An 18,461-nucleotide genomic window follows, 5' to 3' on the forward strand; every position below is an offset into this window, starting at 1 on the left:
ATGTGCACGTAGGTGTCCGTGAATTCAACGTACATTCAAATTCCAACCAATATGAGTGGTGAGTCATTACTAAGTTCTCGTGAAAGATTCTCCCATCTAATTTCCATCTATCTAATATTCGCTTCATCTGCACAAGACAGTCAAGGGTTGTTATACTGAACATTTTTCTTACAACCATCATTCATATCTTGACAATTGTGGCGGCAGCTGCTTATTTACGTTTGTTGTTGTATAAAGGCAGAGTCTGAGGATCTTCAACAGTTCAACTCCACCCTTACTATCACTCTTGCCCATTGACGCTATCTATGCCTCGAATCTTAAAAGTAGATGTAAGAAAACACCCTGAGACAATTATGAGAGTATAATTATCTAGATAGTCAATTAAATTTATTCATAGTTGTGTTTATGTCACCTTCAAGTGCCTGCGTGATAAAAAAAAGATATCTTATTTTCTTTTTGACGCACATCAACAGTATATTGACTGTATCAGCCGGTTAATACGAATGAAAAACAAAGAGGATTGATAATAAAAAAAGGAAGAAGAAGATGATGATGATAATGATAATGATGATGATGGTGATGATGATGGTAATGATGATGATGACGATGATGGTGATGATGATGATGATGATGATGATGATGATGATGATGATGATGATGATGATGATGATGATGAAAATGTAGTTGTGTGGTAGAAGTAATGTTGGTAGCAGCAGCAGTTGCAGCAGTATCGGGAGTGGGAGTGATAAAATAGCAGTAGTAGTAGGAGTAGTAACAGTAGTAGTAGCCGTAGTAGAAATAGTAGTAGTAGTAGTAGTAGTAGTAGTAGTGGTAGTAGTAGTAGTAGTAGTAGTAGTAGTAGTAGTAGTAGTAGTAGTAGAAGAAGTAGTAGTAGTAGTAGCAGTGGTGGTGGTAGTAGTAGTAATAATAATAATAGTAGTAGTAGTAGTAGTAGTAGTAGTAGTAGTAGTAGTAGTAGTAGTAGTAGAAGGAGAAGAAGAGGAAGATGATGATGATAATGAAAAAGTAGTTGTGTGGCAGGGGTAATATTGGTAACAGCTACAGTGGCAGTAGTATCGGGAGTAGAAGTGATAGTAGCAATATCGTAGTAGGAGTGGTAGCAGCAGTAGAAGTAGTAGTAGTAGTACTACTAGTAGTAGTAGTATTGGTAGTAGTAATAGTAGTAGTAGGAGTAGTAGTAATAGTAGTAGTAGTAATAGTAGTAGTAGTAGTAGTAGTAGTAGTAGTAGTAGTAGTAGTAGTAGTAGTAGTAGTGATGATGGTGATAGTAGTAGTAGTAGTGGTAGTAGTAGTAGTAGTAGTAGTAGTAGTAGTAGTAGTAGTAGTAGTAGTAGTAGTAGTAGTAGTAGTAGTAGTAGTAGTAGTATTGGTAGTCGTAGTAGTAGTGGCCGCGGTGGTAGTGGTAGTTGTAGTAGTAGTAGTAGTGGTGATGGTGATAGTAGTAGTAGTAGTAGTAGTAGTAGTAGTAGCGTTAGTAGTAGTAGTAGTAGTAGTAGTAGTAGTAGTAGTATTAGTAGTAGTAATGGTAGTAGTAGTAGTAGTGTTGCGGTGGTAGTGGTAGTTGTAGTAGTAGTAGTAGTGGTGATGGTGATAGTAGTAGTAGTAGTAGTAGTAGTAGTAGTAGTAGTAGTATAAGAAGAAGAAGAAGAAGAAGAAGAAGAAGAAGAAGAAGAAGAAGAAGAAGAAGAAGAAGAAGAAGAAGAAGAAGAAGAAACAGAAGAAAAGTAATAGATGAAGAGAAAGAAGAAGAAGAAAAAGAAGATAGTAACAACAACAACAACCACATCAACGACAAGAACAAGAACAACAACAACAATAAGACGTCTCATCACATATATAATGTGGCTCCAACGTTCACAGATATCTCACAGATCTTCACGCCCGCGAGTTGATGACTTTTTCCCCGCTTCGTGTACTTTTCTGCCAAAATAGAAAGAAAAATACAAGTAAAAAATACAATCCCAAAAATCAGCTTTCCTTGACTGGGGATCGAACTTCAGGCCTCCAGTTTATCGGTCATATGTGCTTCCTATAGATAGAATGCGCTTGGCCAAGGAGTTCACAACATTGCCATCCGGAAGTATAACGGACCAACACACAAACTCTGTGTAACCATGAACGTTTATAGTCAGGTTAATACAGTTTAGTGAGAACAACTCACAAACGCGGATGGCAAAAACAATAACAAAGGCCTGAGTGACGTCATCTGCATACTATCTATACACGACATAGGTTACCGATAGTTGGGACGATTTAATGTTTAATTTCTTCAAAAGGATACCTTTCCGCCAGGATCACAAAACACAAACATTGAACACGAGTGGACAAGAAGAAAGACATTAGAATAGCTCCATTTTTGTTTTGAAAACACACCAAAGTGACACACTGAGGTATTAGAAAAATCTAAAAAGGCGTGTGTAAAGAAAAATACAAGAAAAACAAGCCTTCCATAAAGATTGAACCTCAGACCTCCTGTTCACAGATCCGATGCGCTACCAATTCGCTATCGAGGTTACCCGTTACCAAATAGTTGGGATAATTTTAATGCCAAGAGTCTATAGATAGTATGCGCTTGGCTAAGAAGTTCACAACATTGCCATCCGGAAGTATACCTGGCCAACACACAAAACTGTGTGTAATCATGATCGTTTATAGTCTGGTTAATACCGTTGAGTGAGAACTTCTCATAAACGCGGATGGCAAAAAACAATAACAAAGACCTGAGTGACGTCAACTTCATTCTATCTATATTCTTTCCAGACTTCTACCAAAAGACAACAAAGCCGAATAAAGAATCAAAGTTGAGTTATTTCCGTGACTTTGGTGCCCTGACACTTTTGGGACATGGCTCGTAATGCCGAGGGCACTTAGTATGCAATTTGGGTTAACACTCGCCATCCTTGTAAAAGTATTCCTTAATCTCATTTTCAACTGTCAGTCTCCTTTTTTGTGTCTTTCCATTTCTCTGAGATCTCCACTTTCCGCTGATAGTAATAAAAATATAGTCAAAGCAGCGTTCTCTCAAATTTTATTACTTGCCACAGGAATAAATAAATTGGATTGGAATTCGTACTCATGATTTTAAAATCTCTCAAATGTGAACCATCGCTGCAACACATATTATGTCGAGGTGGTTTATATGTAGAGAAAGAAAGTTATAACTCAAATTCAAAACTTAAATCTAGTCTATTTGTTTATATTGTGGTCAATAGATAAAGTTTCTTAACGTGGCAAAACCTAAAATCTCCCAGTTACGGTCATTATGTCTTTAAAATCATATTTTGAAATCAGGCTCAAACCGACATGATACTGTTATGAGGCGATGGGTCACAAACAGAATATTGGAAAGTGGGACTTCTCTGGTTATATGTAAGTGTTACAGTCACGTCGATTAATGTGCTGAGTGGCGAACTATTACAGAATTTCAAGATTAGAGATCATGACATTTACCGAAACCGAAAGTGTTTTACTATATTATAAGATCTGTAGCGGCGTGTTGGTTTTATTGAATAAAGCCAACTTAAGAATTGAAAGCCTTTTTGAGAGAAGTGACTGTTAACTTGGCTTTATTTCAATGATCGAATTTGTTAATCGATTTACTCGTAGTGGAAAGAAACATAACCACGCCCCTTAACGTTTGTTTGTTTGTTTGTTTGTTTTGGTCAGTGTCATTCAAGGAGTTTATGAAGGCTGTGTAGGGCCGTAGAATGGGATGTAATTTTTGGTCAGTGTCAAGCTATGGGTTTACGAAAGCTATGCTTGTATTCAAACGAAATATTAATCTTAATCTGTTTCATACACATCTCTTCAGATCTTTATCTTACACCAGTATATGCTTCCTAATTTGTTACTTTAAACGATAGATTAGACTGTTTATTTACATCATATTGATTCATTTAACCCCCGCCTATCAACCAATGGATCAACAGATAGATCTGGTGGAAAGTAGAGAAGAATGTATCCACTTTTCGACAGATGGTTCATTCATTCACGACACTAGATTGAAACCATGAGGCACATATTATGTTAGATTTCCACAAAGTGGGAGATATAATACATACTTGTCACTTCTTCCTGGATAAACGGAGAGGCTTTACGTGGTTTTATTTCCAGTTTCTCGCCCTTTTCCGTGTCATTCCATTAGGGCTTAAATTCATTTTCTGAGAGCTAAAAGGAATTTTCTGGCTGTCTCCAGTCTCTCCTATGTAGGCATGACTTATCTCCAGCCCTTTTTATGGCGATCGAGTTATATACTGGGTCCAAGAAGTCTTCCTTGATTTCATTCTGAGCAATTTCGGCGTTGACTGACATAACAAATTTTACGATTTTGTCCTAGAATAATTTACATTCTAGATCAATCAATTAAGATGATACTCGGCCTGCCATGATTTTTAATAAGTCCGAGTTTAGATAAAAGTTTTAAGAATTTCCGTCGAGTCCGGAGTTACTTTAGTCAATCGAAATTGATGGGTAAAGTTTTCTTTCAAAATATTTTGCTAACGGTGTTTTGTCGGTGTGCGGCAGAAATAGAATCCATTACGTTTAATTTTCCAATTTTGTAAATGTTCTTTCCGTTAATGTACCATGTTGGTTGTAAGTTGCCCACTTTGGGACTTTGTCCGAGGATAGAACGAGAAATGTGTTGTATAAGGATCGGGATACGTTTCTCTTAATGGTTCTGTCCTTTATTTGTGACCATCACAATGAACGCAATTTTGAAGACAATTCAAAAGTTAACATTATTTCAAACGCTCTTTGATTTACCCTTAGGCCTCTCCATTGACTTCCTGTTAAAGAGAGTGGAATTCAAAATTACCACAATGGTTTTCAAATATCTAAATGATGTAGCACGATCTTATCTTTCGGGGCTTCTTAAATAATATACACTGGCTAGACTGACTCCAAAATAAACGACTAATTATTGTTCTTATTTGTAAATTATCTCCAGCTGAAAAATCTCTGCAAGGGCCCAAAAGTATGGAAGAAATTAAACAAAGAATTCAAAGACACCCCCGAGCTCAGTAATTTAAGGAAACTTTTTGTGTTCTTTGTTGTCTTTGTATGTGAAGCGCCTTAGGGCGCACAGGAGACTGACTCCGACGACCCGGCACTGCCTTCCTCTGCCGTCTTCCGGATAAAGACGTCGGGCACGGACAAAATACTAAGAATAAAGAGAAGAGCCGCTTGGCGTACCCACACCAAGGACCCGATGTCCTCTGCCGTTTTTTTTCGAGCTTGTTATGGGTAGGTTTAGCGTATCTTCTCTTTATTCTTAGTATTTTATCTGTGCCCGACGTCTTTATCCGGAAGACGGCAGAGGACGACGGTTCCGGGTCGTCGGAGCCAGTCTCCGGTGTGGGTTAGCCCTAAGAGCCCTTTGTGGATTCTGCGTGCTACTTTTTAAAAGCAAAATCTTATATAGTGCAATAGGCACTAAACGTGCTCATGGCGCCTTACAAGGGACCCCTAACCAACAGCAACAAGTAACATAATATAGAAAACCTATTAGGCGATATTACCATTTTTTTCGACAGAACTAACGCTCTTAACGACCAGGTAGTAATTTTGCACCTGAGTACCGCGAGAGAATGTGAGTAAATAGTCTTTTTTCCAAAGACTCAACTATGCGCCGATCAAGGTTTGAACCCAGGACCTTCCGATCCGAAAGCGAGTGACATACCACAAGACCACACAATAACAGCAAATTATAACATTATATTACACATTACCTTGGCTAAGAAGCTCATAACATTGCCATCCGGAAGTGTAACGGACCAACTCACAAAACGGTGTGTATCCATGAACGTTTATAGTCTGGTTAATACAGTTCCGTGAGCATTACTCATAAACGCCGATGGCAAAAAACAATAACAAAGACCCGAGTGACGTCATCTTCGAACTATCTACATCTGACTAGCAAACCGTTGTGAGCTTTTTGGCCAATCGCATAGAGTCAATCTATTATATATACATGTGTGTTTATGTGTGTGTTTGTGTCTATGTATGTTTCTATGTGTGTGTGTGCATGTGTGTATGTGTGTGGGTATGTGTGTATGTGTGTGTGTTTGTGTGTGTATGTGTGTATGTGTGTGTATGTGTGTGTATGTGTGTATATATATATGTGTGTGTGTTCATATGGCTTTAAAGTTCTACTTTGGGCGAGGATTTTCGGTTCTTCCCATGTTTCACTTTTGTCTGAAATATTGACCATTCTGTGTTGCTTAAAGGTCTCAGGAGACTGGCCATTGTTGTCCATTATGTCCTCTTACCGTAGTCTAAAAGTAAAAGACCGTTTTTTTTTTTTTTTACCGAGCCCCAACGTCCATTAGTGGTCATTTCAGTGCTTAACTCTCTCCTTACCAACGGACCCTTTTCACGATTTTCCACTAAACATCAGACCCATTAAACATTAAAAAAAAGATTTTTAAGCCTTTACTCAAAAAAAAAAATAAATACCACATACCTCAGAGAATTAAGTTCTTATAACTATAATTTTTTAAATCTTTAAATATTTTGTGATTACAAAAGTAAAATGAATGAGATAAATGTTGGTTTAATCGTAACAAATGTGACGATTACTTCCTGTAGGTGGTGATGACAGGGTTAATACGTGACATATGAAAAGCCGATCTCTCTCTATGGACATGGAACAAACGTGGTTTTTATATTTTGGATTATGTCGGGAGATTATATTGTTGAGGCGAGGAGACTTTTTTTTTATATGCCTTGTTTTCGTATAATATTGTCAGATTATATAAAGTTATATGAAATATTTCCTGTTAATACAAGCGATTTAGCTCTTTACCAAATGCTGACGTCGTCTCCTTCATCACTGATTTTGTCGGACTTTGCTTTGAGTTTTATTTTTTGATATTTATAATGATCATTTGTATGTTTATGTCGGGACATATTGTTGAGGCAAGAAGACTTTTATTTTATAAATGCATTGTTTTCGTATAGTATTGTCATAATATTATATCAAGTTATATGAAATAATTCCTGTTAATACAAGTACATTATTATTATTATTATTATTATTATTATTATTATTATTATTATTATTATTATTATTATTATTATTATTATTATTATTATTATTATTATTGTTATTATTATTAATATAACAACCATTATAATCATACTTATCATTGCTGTCATCTTCATCATCATGCATGGCAATGAAGGAAATTTGATCTAAACAACTAAAGCATCCTCACCAAACGCCAAACCATAATGTACATCATGCGGTTATCATTTCGCTTTCAATGCCTATTTTTAAACATTTTTTGTCGGGAATGTATTACCATAATATTATGTATATTGTTATAGTTCTAGCATTACAAAACCAGAACCGTATATGATTGAGAATAAAGCTTGAATAGCCGTATAATTACGACAACTATTTATGGCACTTGGATGTAGATGTAATCAAATTGATAACACACAATTAGCACGGGGAATATCAAATGATAACACTGCATTCATTTGCTTACATTGTCCGCAATGCATATTTTTTTTTTGGGTGCTATAAATGATATCTTTTGATCAGAATATCATCATCTCATTTGCTTGGTCTGGCTGTGAATAAGAATGGCTAAATTATTTCTTGATTACGGAAACACAACAGTCGCTGGAATATGGGATCCTTCAATGAACGCTCTACGTAATGATATGAATGAAATACAACGCGTAAAGCAAAGTAATATAATGGGGCTTCATGAACTAGTAAAAACAAGCAATAATTTCTTGATTGCGAAAACACGAATATTGCTGGAAAATGTAAACCTTGAATGAACACAGTTATGTTCTGAATTAAATACAACACGTAGGGCAAGAGACGGCTAAGATTGCAAAGATACCAATGAAAAATTATGAATACTAACCTATCTGAAGCGATAGACTGGGGAACTTCTTGAACAAAATGAATATATCAAATTCGAAAGGAAAAAAAAAAGAATAAACAGGGAAGATTTGGGCACAAAACTCTCTTCAGCCAACATTAAAAACAATTATAATGGTGATACTTCAAGTCTGCCTGAATGTTACGTGAAATCATTGCCGGAAGATGGTAAGATCAATAGTGGAATGTAGCCATTATGAAACCAATCAAACGTTTTTAACGTCATGTTTTTTCCCTCATTTCATACCTTTTTTCATTGCTAATCTCTCATGAAAATGAGTAAACTCGGCAAAATTTAAGCCAGTGATATTTTCCAATCTACAATTGTAACTGTGTAACTGTGATAACTGTGCAAGCGTAACTGTGATTTTAAAACATTTTCATGAAAGATTAGCTGTCAATAAAGGTGTGAAAATGAGAAAAAAACATGACGTTAAAAACAAATCAAAATAAAATTGCAAATGATTTCACATCACATCTTTCCAAAAGCTCGAGATTTCACAACCGGTCATTTTTCCACACATTGCGTTTTTTAAAAAAGATTTAATCTCGTATGTAAATATCGCACATCCCTTCTGGCACTTCTTTTCCTGTCAGATTCTCGACGGTCCCATACAAAATGCGATAGGATTCGATTCTAAAACAGTCTCGGAGATTAACGAATGCTTGTTAACCAGCAAAAGTTGTTTTTTTTTTTGGGTTTTTTTTTAAGTTCTACACCTTATTGGAAAACAACACAAAGCAATGTTACAAAGAATTCCCAAGGTTATTGTGACATTGGGGACATTTGTACTTTTTATAACAACAAGATATGAAGTGAGTAGAAAAGTGCCAGAAGAGAATAGAGAATAAAATTTTCTTTTTTTTATTTTTTTTCCCTTTTTTTTTCGCGGCGGTGGTGGGGTTTGAACCTGCGACCTTATTGGTACGACAACTCCGCCTGGCAGGTGAGAGCGTGGCTCTACCGTGTGAGCTATCCACGAACACAAAAATATTCGTTTCAAACCCAAAGTCATTTCTAGATCCCTCTCTCACCCACTTCTTGAGATCGCCGATTCGTTCACCACCATCACGAAGTAATTTTGACCAGCAGTTAAGCTTAATAGCCAATATTCTCATCACAAACATATAACATAGAAACGATTGAGACATTGAGTATGCTCCGGTGTATGGGGTGAATTTTTAATTCAGAAAAGTGAGTGGAGCAGGGACTTATGTTGGTAACAACAAGATATGAAGTGAGTAGAAAAGTGCCAGAAGACAATAGAGAATACATTTTTTTTTTCCGCGGCGGTGGTGGGGTTTGAACCTGCGACCTTATTGGTACGACAACTCCGCCTGGCAGGTGAGAGCGTGGCTCTACCGTGTGAGCTATCCACGAACACAAAAATATTCGTTTCAAACCCAAAGTCATTTCTAGATCCCTCTCTCACCCACTTCTTGAGATCGCCGATTCGTTCACCACCATCACGAAGTAATTTTGACCAGCAGTTAAGCTTAATAGCCAATATTCTCATCACAAACATATAACATAGAAACGATTGAGACATTGAGTATGCTCCGGTGTATGGGGTGAATTTTTAATTCAGAAAAGTGAGTGGAGCAGGCACTTATGTTGGTAACAACAAGATATGAAGTGAGTAGAAAAGTGCCAGAAGACAATAGAGAATAAAATTTTTTTTTTTTCCGCGGCGGTGGTGGGGTTTGAACCTGCGACCTTATTGGTACGACAACTCCGCCTGGCAGGTGAGAGCGTGGCTCTACCGTATGAGCTATCCACGAACACAAAAATATTCGTTTCAAACCCAAAGTCATTTCTAGATCCCTCTCTCACCCACTTCTTGAGATCGCCGATTCGTTCACCACCATCACGAAGTAATTTTGACCAGCAGTTAAGCTTAATAGCCAATATTCTCATCACAAACATATAACATAGAAACGATTGAGACATTGAGTATGCTCCGGTGTATGGGGTGAATTTTTAATTCAGAAAAGTGAGTGGAGCAGGCACTTATGTTGGTAACAACAAGATATGAAGTGAGTAGAAAAGTGCCAGAAGACAATAGAGAATAAAATTTTTTTTTTTTTTTCGCGGCGGTGTTGGGGTTTGAACCTGCGACCTTATTGGTACGACAACTTTTTATACTGATGTTTGATTGATTGTTTTATGGGGTAATAAATTATGTGATACGGATAATTGAAATGTAGTGTATGGAGAAGTGCCAGATATAAATATATCACGGTGTTGGATAGCCAGACCCGGGATCCAATTGATACGACACTCACCGCTGTTGTGCGTGAGTGTCTGTATGTGTGAATGTGTGTGTGTGTGTGAGAGAGAGAGAGAGAGAGAGAAAGAAAGAGAGAGAGAGAGAGAGAGAAGGAAAGAAAGTAAGAGAGAAAGAAATAAAAGAAAGACAGATAGGTAGGTAGGTAGGTAGATAGATAGATAGATAGATATAGATAGATAGATAGATAAATAGATAGATAGATAGAGAGAGAGAGAGAGAGAGAGAGAGAGAGAGAGAGGGGGGGGGTGGGAGGAGGTTGGCGAGCAGTCGCACTAACCATTGAGCTATCCATCCTGTTTGTTGTCGTATCAATTATTGGATCCCGGGTTTGGCTCCCTCTGACACCGCGATATCATCTGGCATTTATCCATACATTTTATTTCCGATCGTTATTGATTATTGATATAAATGTCCGCTCCACACACGTTTGCTGAATTGATCAGATCAGATCAAATTCTCTTGGTTCCTTGGTTGGACATACGGCGCCACCAAAGTTCCTCCAGGCATCTCTGTCCAGGGCCATCCACCTCAGGTCAATCCATTCTCTTTCCAGCCTCTTTTGTCTCCTCTTCAACTTTAATGACGACTAGAGATGAAAGCTGAAAGGAAGCTTCTTTTCCGACATTGTCTTTGAACAAGCCCATGCAGGAGGTGAGAGTAGGTGCCTGGAATGTGCGGACGTTATATCTTACCGGAGTTCCGTCTCCCGACAGAGGTTGAATGTCATGGAACGCCATTCTTCACGCTCCAGGGCCATTAACGAGCAGTCGATTATCTTTTTGCCAGTTGTTGCCTCCACATTTCCTATCCAGGACTTCCTTAGTTTGCCCCGTGCTTTTCTGCCTGTTACTTCTCCTTCTAGCACTGATTTTTGGATGGTGTTGTGTCTCCGAATGTGTCCACAATAAATCAGTTTTCTCATTTTAACTTCTGCCAACAGTTTTCTGGACCTTGGCCTGCATCAATAAGAACCAGAATGTTTGATTTCTTTTGGGTCCATAGTACTCTCAGAATTCTTCGGTCTATCCACATCTCAAAGGCATCAATTTTTCTTTCTATCTTCTTCGTTATGGTCCGTGTTTCACATACATATAGGAATGTGGACCATACATAACCTTTAGCCATACGTACTTTTGTTTTTGTTGATAGTTTTAAACTAGAGAGGATTTTTCTCAGCGGACGTTATATGAAACTGGAAAAACTGCACACATTTTTAAGGAAATGGAAAGGTTTAGAATTTGTTGAATTGATAATGATTATTAATTTATAGCTCTAGATTATGAAATTTTATTGTGATCAGTCACAAAACGGTGTCATTCGTGTCGGGATAAATGGGCCTCCAAAAAGTAAATTTAGATTTAAAATGATAAGAAGTACTACTTTTTCTAGTTTGTGGGAAAGATAGAAACAGGATTCATTCTCCACATAAACGAATTGAAATTAACCCCAGTTTCATGTTTATGGGGGTCCCAATAGCTCAGTTGGTAGAGCACTAGCTTCACAAGCAAAAGGACCAAGATCGATCCCGCGTGCAGTCGAGATTGTTTTTGTCTCAGCAGTGATTGGGTCGCTGGGTCTGTTAGATCTGGCGGAAAGTGCTTATCGATAGACTAGCATCCTATCCAAAGGGTAGCAAGCAATTGCTATTGTCCGTTTCACGCTATAGAAACCGGGATAAACTCCGGGTTCGGCTATAAATAAATTCAATGTCCAGCTGGTAGTTATCCCGACATTATACCGCTTTGAGACGGGATGGAAGAGGGTGGTCAAGGGGTCACATAAAAATATTATTACCTATTCAGAAGAATGAATGCAGTTTCTCAAACTATGATTTAAGTCTCAAACTTTGTGATTTTGTCCAGTTTGATGTAGAGAAAACAAAATCTATTTTATTGTCAACTATATTAAGTGAAATGTGTGTTGATTTTATGTATACAACTGAATGGGGCGTAAATGTAGTCTCTAAATGTTACAAAAATCAAACTCTGTCATTTCTTGTCATTTTTACTTCATGATCACTTTTTGGAAACTAGTTCTCCACTACTTCATTCCATTTTTGAGGCGATGGGTCACAGATTCATTAAAAAAAAAACAAACCTGGATCAAATTCTAGCATTTGAGCGGCAAAAGTCATAAATATACTCCGCTTGGGACAATTATTCGTCCATTAAATGAACGTCGAAAATTGTAAAGTTTGAAATTCATAGGATTAAAATGACGACTGTCAAGTCGGGTTTATAACCGTTGATTACAACAGTTGAGATACCAAGAGTAAAATCGGTCTTATTTTAATCCGTTGTAAACAGTTAATTAACAGAAAAAAAGGTGAACAGATGTGTGTTAGGGTACAATATGTGTGTGTGTGTATTCTCGGTTCAAATAGCGAAGCTAGGTGCTAACTACATAATATAAACTCAAATTTAGGCAAGCCTCACACCAACATTTTCTATCGAGAAAATCAATTAAGTTCTAGATAAACGATGAGTGAGACTCGCTGTCGTCATTCTCGGTTTTTTTTCTTTCTTGACAACAAAACTTTGTCGCTATTATTGCTTGATTTACTGCGCTGCACAGCGGCTAAGGCCTGGGTTATCCCTGTATTTTCTTGAGATAGTCTCTATAGTTAGAACGAAAATGACGTTACTCAGGGCCTTGTTATTGTTTTTTTTTTTTTTGCCATCCATGTTTATATGAGTAATTCTCACTAAACTGTATTAACCAGACTATAAAAGTTCATGGTTACACATAGTTTGTGTGTTGGCCCGTTACACTTCTGGATGGCAGTGTTGTGAGTTTCTTAGCCAAGCGCATACTATCTATGGAAACATTTTCCTGAAGATGAATACTGGGAATTTTATTTATTTATTTATTTATCTATTTATTAATCTATTAGTTCTGTGTCTATAAGTTTTCATTTATTTATTTATTTATTTATTTAATTATTTAGTTATTTATTTATTTATTCCGTCAAAGCTTTACTAGAATCCTCCATCGTGAAACCATGCCCTAGAATAAATGATGCACTTTGAGACTCATGGACTAATTGAAATCGAGCAAAAGAAGAAAATAAATGAGTGACCTATCCAGCGTTCAGTCCATGGATTTTATGGACCCTCGCGAGGTCCGAAGTTTGAGAGTTTTTGCTAAAAAAAAGAGCTTTTATATAGCGTAATATCCACTAAATGTGCTCAAAGCGCTTTACAAGGGGTCCCTGGTCAACAGCAACATTCAACATGTAGGACGGGACATGCCGCCTGTTAGGCGATATTACAATTTTTCGGACAAAGACACTGCTGTTAACGGCCGGGTACTCATTTTACTTCTGAGTACGGTGAGAGAATGTGAGTAAAGAGCCTTTTCCAAGGACTCAACTATGCGCCGAGTGGGAGGCTCGAACACAGGACCTTCCGATCCGAAAGCGAGTGTCATACCACTAGACCACATAGCCGATCGATATTTGAGGGACGAGTTGTCTGGACAATTTTTTAAACAATTGTCTTTCCAGAGTACGACAATTCACTGGGTAAAATTACATTTGTGACCCATCATCTCAATACAGTATCATTTTGGGTAAAAAAAGATGCTCAAAATTGAAAGTAGAGTGTATCTCAAAAGTATGAGACGTAGGTTTAATTTTGATGTTTTACTGCGTAAACGGATTATAGTTTATTAAAGTTACAAAATCTAAGACTCCATCAAACTGGTCATTTATTTAACATTGAAATTGAAACCTCTCTTTGGCATCTCGTTCACTCACTCATTCATTCACTCACTCACTCACTCACTAACTCACTCACTCACTCACTCATTCATTCAATCCTCTCAGCGTCGTCTGGTGCTTGAGGCAAGAGCAAGTGATCGCCAATGTTCTCGGTCTTTCGCTGCATGAGTTGCGTTGCAGTCTGCAGGCTGAGGCCCTGGGCTTTTTGTTATCTAAAGAGTTTTAAAGAGCTTTATATAGCGCAATATCCACTAAATGTGCTCAAAGCGCTTTACAAGTGGTCCCTAGTCAACAGCAACATTCAACATGTAGGACGGACATGACGCCTGTTAGGCGATATTACAATTTTTCGGACAAAGACAACACTGTTAACGGCCAGGTACTCATTTTACACCTGAGTACGGTGAGAGAATGTGAGTAAAGAGCCTTTTCCAAGGACTCAACTATGCGCCGAGCGCGAGGCTCGAACCAAGGACCTTCCGATCCGAAAGCGAGTGTCATACCACTAGACCACATAGCCGATCGATATTTGAGGGACGAGTTGTCTGGACAATTTTTTAAAGAATTGTCTTTCCAGAGTAAGACAATTCACTGGTTAAAATTGCATTTGTGACCCATCATCTCAATACAGTATCATTTTGGGTAAAAAAAGATGCTCAAAATTGAAAGTAGAGTGTATCTCAAAAGTATGAGACGTAGGTTTAATTTTGATGTTTTACTGCGTAAACGGATTATAGTTTATTAAAGTTACAAAAATCTAAGACTCCATCAAACTGGTCATTTATTTAACATTGAAATTGAAACCTCTCTTTGGCATCTCGTTCACTCACTCATTCATTCACTCACTCACTCACTCACTCACTCACTCACTCACTCACTCACTCACTCACTCACTCTTTCATTCAATCCTCTCAGCGTCGTCTGGTGCTTGAGGCAAGAGCAAGTGATCGCCAATGTTCTCGGTCTTTCGCTGCATGAGTTGCGTTGCAGTCTGCAGGCTGAGGCCCTGGGCTTTTTGTTATCTCTGTACAATTCTTCTCCAGTTTTCCTTAGGTTTACCCCCGTCCCTTTTTCCTAGTGCAGTCCAGCGTAATAACGTTGTTCTCTAGATGCAGTCTGCTGTTCTCCCCGACATAATACCAATTTGGGGCCATGGGTCACATTTAAAGTGAATTTCGGTTATAGTTGCTAGTTTTAAGATTTGAATTGTTTGAAAAATTAGTAACAAGAAACTCAGTTATAGATCTAAAGTAGAACCCCTCCCTCACCCCCCCCCTTCCCAATTCAACAAGGGTTTCGCTCCATTCTTTCATAATAATCCAATAATAATATGCCATAGAACCAACAATCAATTTATAGTGACTGGTTCACTCCAACATGATACCGTTTTGAGACCGTTACCAACATTTTTTCATGTTTTAATTCATCAATGTTCTGAGCAGATTGGCGATGCAATTCATTAATATATTTATTTTGAGTTCTTTTCTGGCTATCCGTATTGTTTCAGTCCGGTTATTATCAAAAACGAGTAGAAATAAAATCTTAAAATCCCTTTTTGTCAGGAATGCAAGGGGATATTCCAAACTTCTCATAAAGAGGACATTTCAATGCTATTCATGGGTTGGGGAAATAAAATCTTTGTGCAAGATTGCAAACTAAACAGAAAAAATTCAAAATCTTAAATGAATCTCTGATTATTGTTTACCCTACAGGATACATCTTCTTGAAAAGATCACCGTGATTGATTTAAAGATGATGATTCTCTTTGGAATTTAAGCAAACATTGGAAATGTCATCAGTTTGCTAGCGGTGTATTCCGAATCGTTATAGCTTAGTCCTAGTTGCCAATTTTTAAACCAAAATCACGTTGGAGTATTTGCTGTTTTTGGCAAATTTTAAGAACATGTTTTACGTGTTAATCAACCGATGTGATATTAAATGCACGGGTTTCACAAATTCTTCATCATCATCATCATCATCATCATCATCATCATCATCATCATCATCATCATCATCAGCATCATCATCATCATCATCATCATCATCTTCATCGTCATCATCACCATCATCATCATCATCATCTTCATCGTCGTCATCACATCATCATCATCATCATCATCATCATCATCATCATCATCATCATCATCATCATCATCATCATCATCATCATCATCATCAGTATCATCATCATCATCATCATCATCATCATCATCATCATCATCATCATCATCATCTTCATCGTCATCATCACCATCATCATCATCTTCATCGTCATCATCATCATCTTCATCGTCATCATCATCATCATCATCATCATCATCATCATCATCATCATCATCATCATCATCGTCATCTGGTGCCTTGCTTCTAAGCATGGGCGACCATGCCTTTCCAACCCCCTCTGTCGTTCGTAGCCCTGCTGATCGTCTCCACATTACTTTTTCCTTGTGTCCTGTTCACATAAATATCAAATTAAGAACTTAAGGAGCAGGCACCGGTGTAAGATAGAGATCTGAACAAGTATGTATGAAAGGCGTCAGACAAAGCAAGTAAGTAAAATACAAGAAAAAAAACCATCCCAAAAAATCAGTCGACCTTGACTGGGGTTCGTCCGACCTCAGACCTTCTGATTGATAAGCAGGTCTGAGGTTCGATCCCCAGTCGAGATCTATTAATTCTTTGGGATGTATTTTTTTCTTGTATTTTTCTCTCTTGCTTTGTCCCACGCCTTTCATCCACACTTGTTCAGATCTTTGTTCACAAAATACCAACGCAAAATATTGTCTATTACAACACTATTAAAACAAACCCATAATGGCCTCCGGTTACAGACCTGCCAACATGTGCACGCCAGTTTTACTAATACTTCAAATTAGTCTGTTCGAAAATGTGATGCTTTCTTTATAAATACAAGATTTGAAGACGGCAGGAGTTGAAAATTGAGATTTATTTCATGTCTTTTTAAACATGGGATTTTAACAAAAACAATGATTTTTTGTAAATTTGTTATTCTTTCACATCCTATGAAATGTATACGATTTCTTTTGTTCTTTTCGTAAACACTTTCAGGCAATTCCATAACCATTCATAATGGCTGTTTGATGTTTGTTTTCTAGCACACCACACACACATACACACACACACACACACATACACACACACAAAAGAAAAAATACTTTGTGGACAAATTTTAACTCGTTTCATTGAATTGAAAGATAGGGAGTTATTGAGGACTTAATTGGAAATAAATGATGTGAATAAATTTGTACCAATATTTACTTTGTCTTGGGGTGAGTGGAACCTGGAGATCAGCCTGGGGCAGCGTGGCTCAGCGGTACGGTCTTTGCTTCGTACCCAAAAGGTAACGAATTCGATCACCCGCCGCTGCGCTGTGCGGCCTTGAGCAAGTCACCTCGCCCTAGCTTACTTTGCGGCGCTGCACTGCGGCTGACGCCTGGGTTATTCCAGTCTTCCCTTGGAATAGACCCTAAAGACAAATTTCCCTTGGGGATGAATAAAGGGATTTTTTTAAATTTAAAAATCCTGTTTTCTGACTCGCCAACTCAAAACGGTACGCCGTTATGTCTTGGTCTTGTGGTATGACACTCGCCTTCGGACCGGAGGGTTCGAGTTCCGCTCTGAGCGGCGCATAATTGTGTCTTGGAAAATGCTCTTTACTCATATTCTCTCACCGTACTCAGGTGTAATTCAAGTTCAAGTTCAACGTCTTTATCTGCAAAAGGCGGATTTCCCATCACTGCAGATTTTATACATTTATGTACTGTAAATACCTGGCCGTTGACAGCGTTGTATCTGTTGGAAAAAATATAATATTGGCTAAGAGCGTCATGTCTCGTCCCACATGTTAAGTATTGCTGTATATATATATTATATATATATATATATATATATATATATATATATATATATATATATATATATATATACATATTATTATTATTTTTTTTTAACTTTTCTTTCTCGGGGTGCGTGGCCCAGACTATTTATAGCGGTGTACCAAGCTGTCTTGCTAATATTTTAAAATATTAAAAAGTGAGCTTTATATAGCGCAATATCCACTAAATGTGCTCAAAGAGAATTACAAGGGGTCCCTGGTCAACAGCAACATTTAACATGTAGGACGGGACATGACGCCTGTTAGGCGATATTAAAATTTTTCGGACAAAGACAACGCTGTTAACGGCCAGGTACTCATTTTACACCTGAGTACGGTAAGAGAATGTGAGTTTAGAGCGTTTTCCAAGGACTCAACTATGCGCCGAGCGCGACGCTCGAACCCTGGACCTTCCGATCCGAAAGCGAGTGTCATACCACTAGACCACATAGCCGCACTAATCTACTGTTCAAGTGAGAGGTAAAGAATACTGTACGGCTGTCAAGATTAGAAAGATGTCAGAGATTTATGACATAAAGCAGAGGCTAATGAGGACCGTTAATAGCATTTTGATTTACATTAATATGAACACATTTTCAGGCCTGCTACCCGTATGCAATTAGAAAATATATG

The sequence above is a fragment of the Berghia stephanieae genome, chromosome 2 (assembly GCF_034508935.2).
Source record: "Berghia stephanieae isolate SIO BIC M18660-M18661 chromosome 2, UCSD_Bste_1.3, whole genome shotgun sequence".
In the NCBI taxonomy this organism is placed as follows: Eukaryota; Metazoa; Mollusca; class Gastropoda; order Nudibranchia; family Aeolidiidae; genus Berghia; species Berghia stephanieae.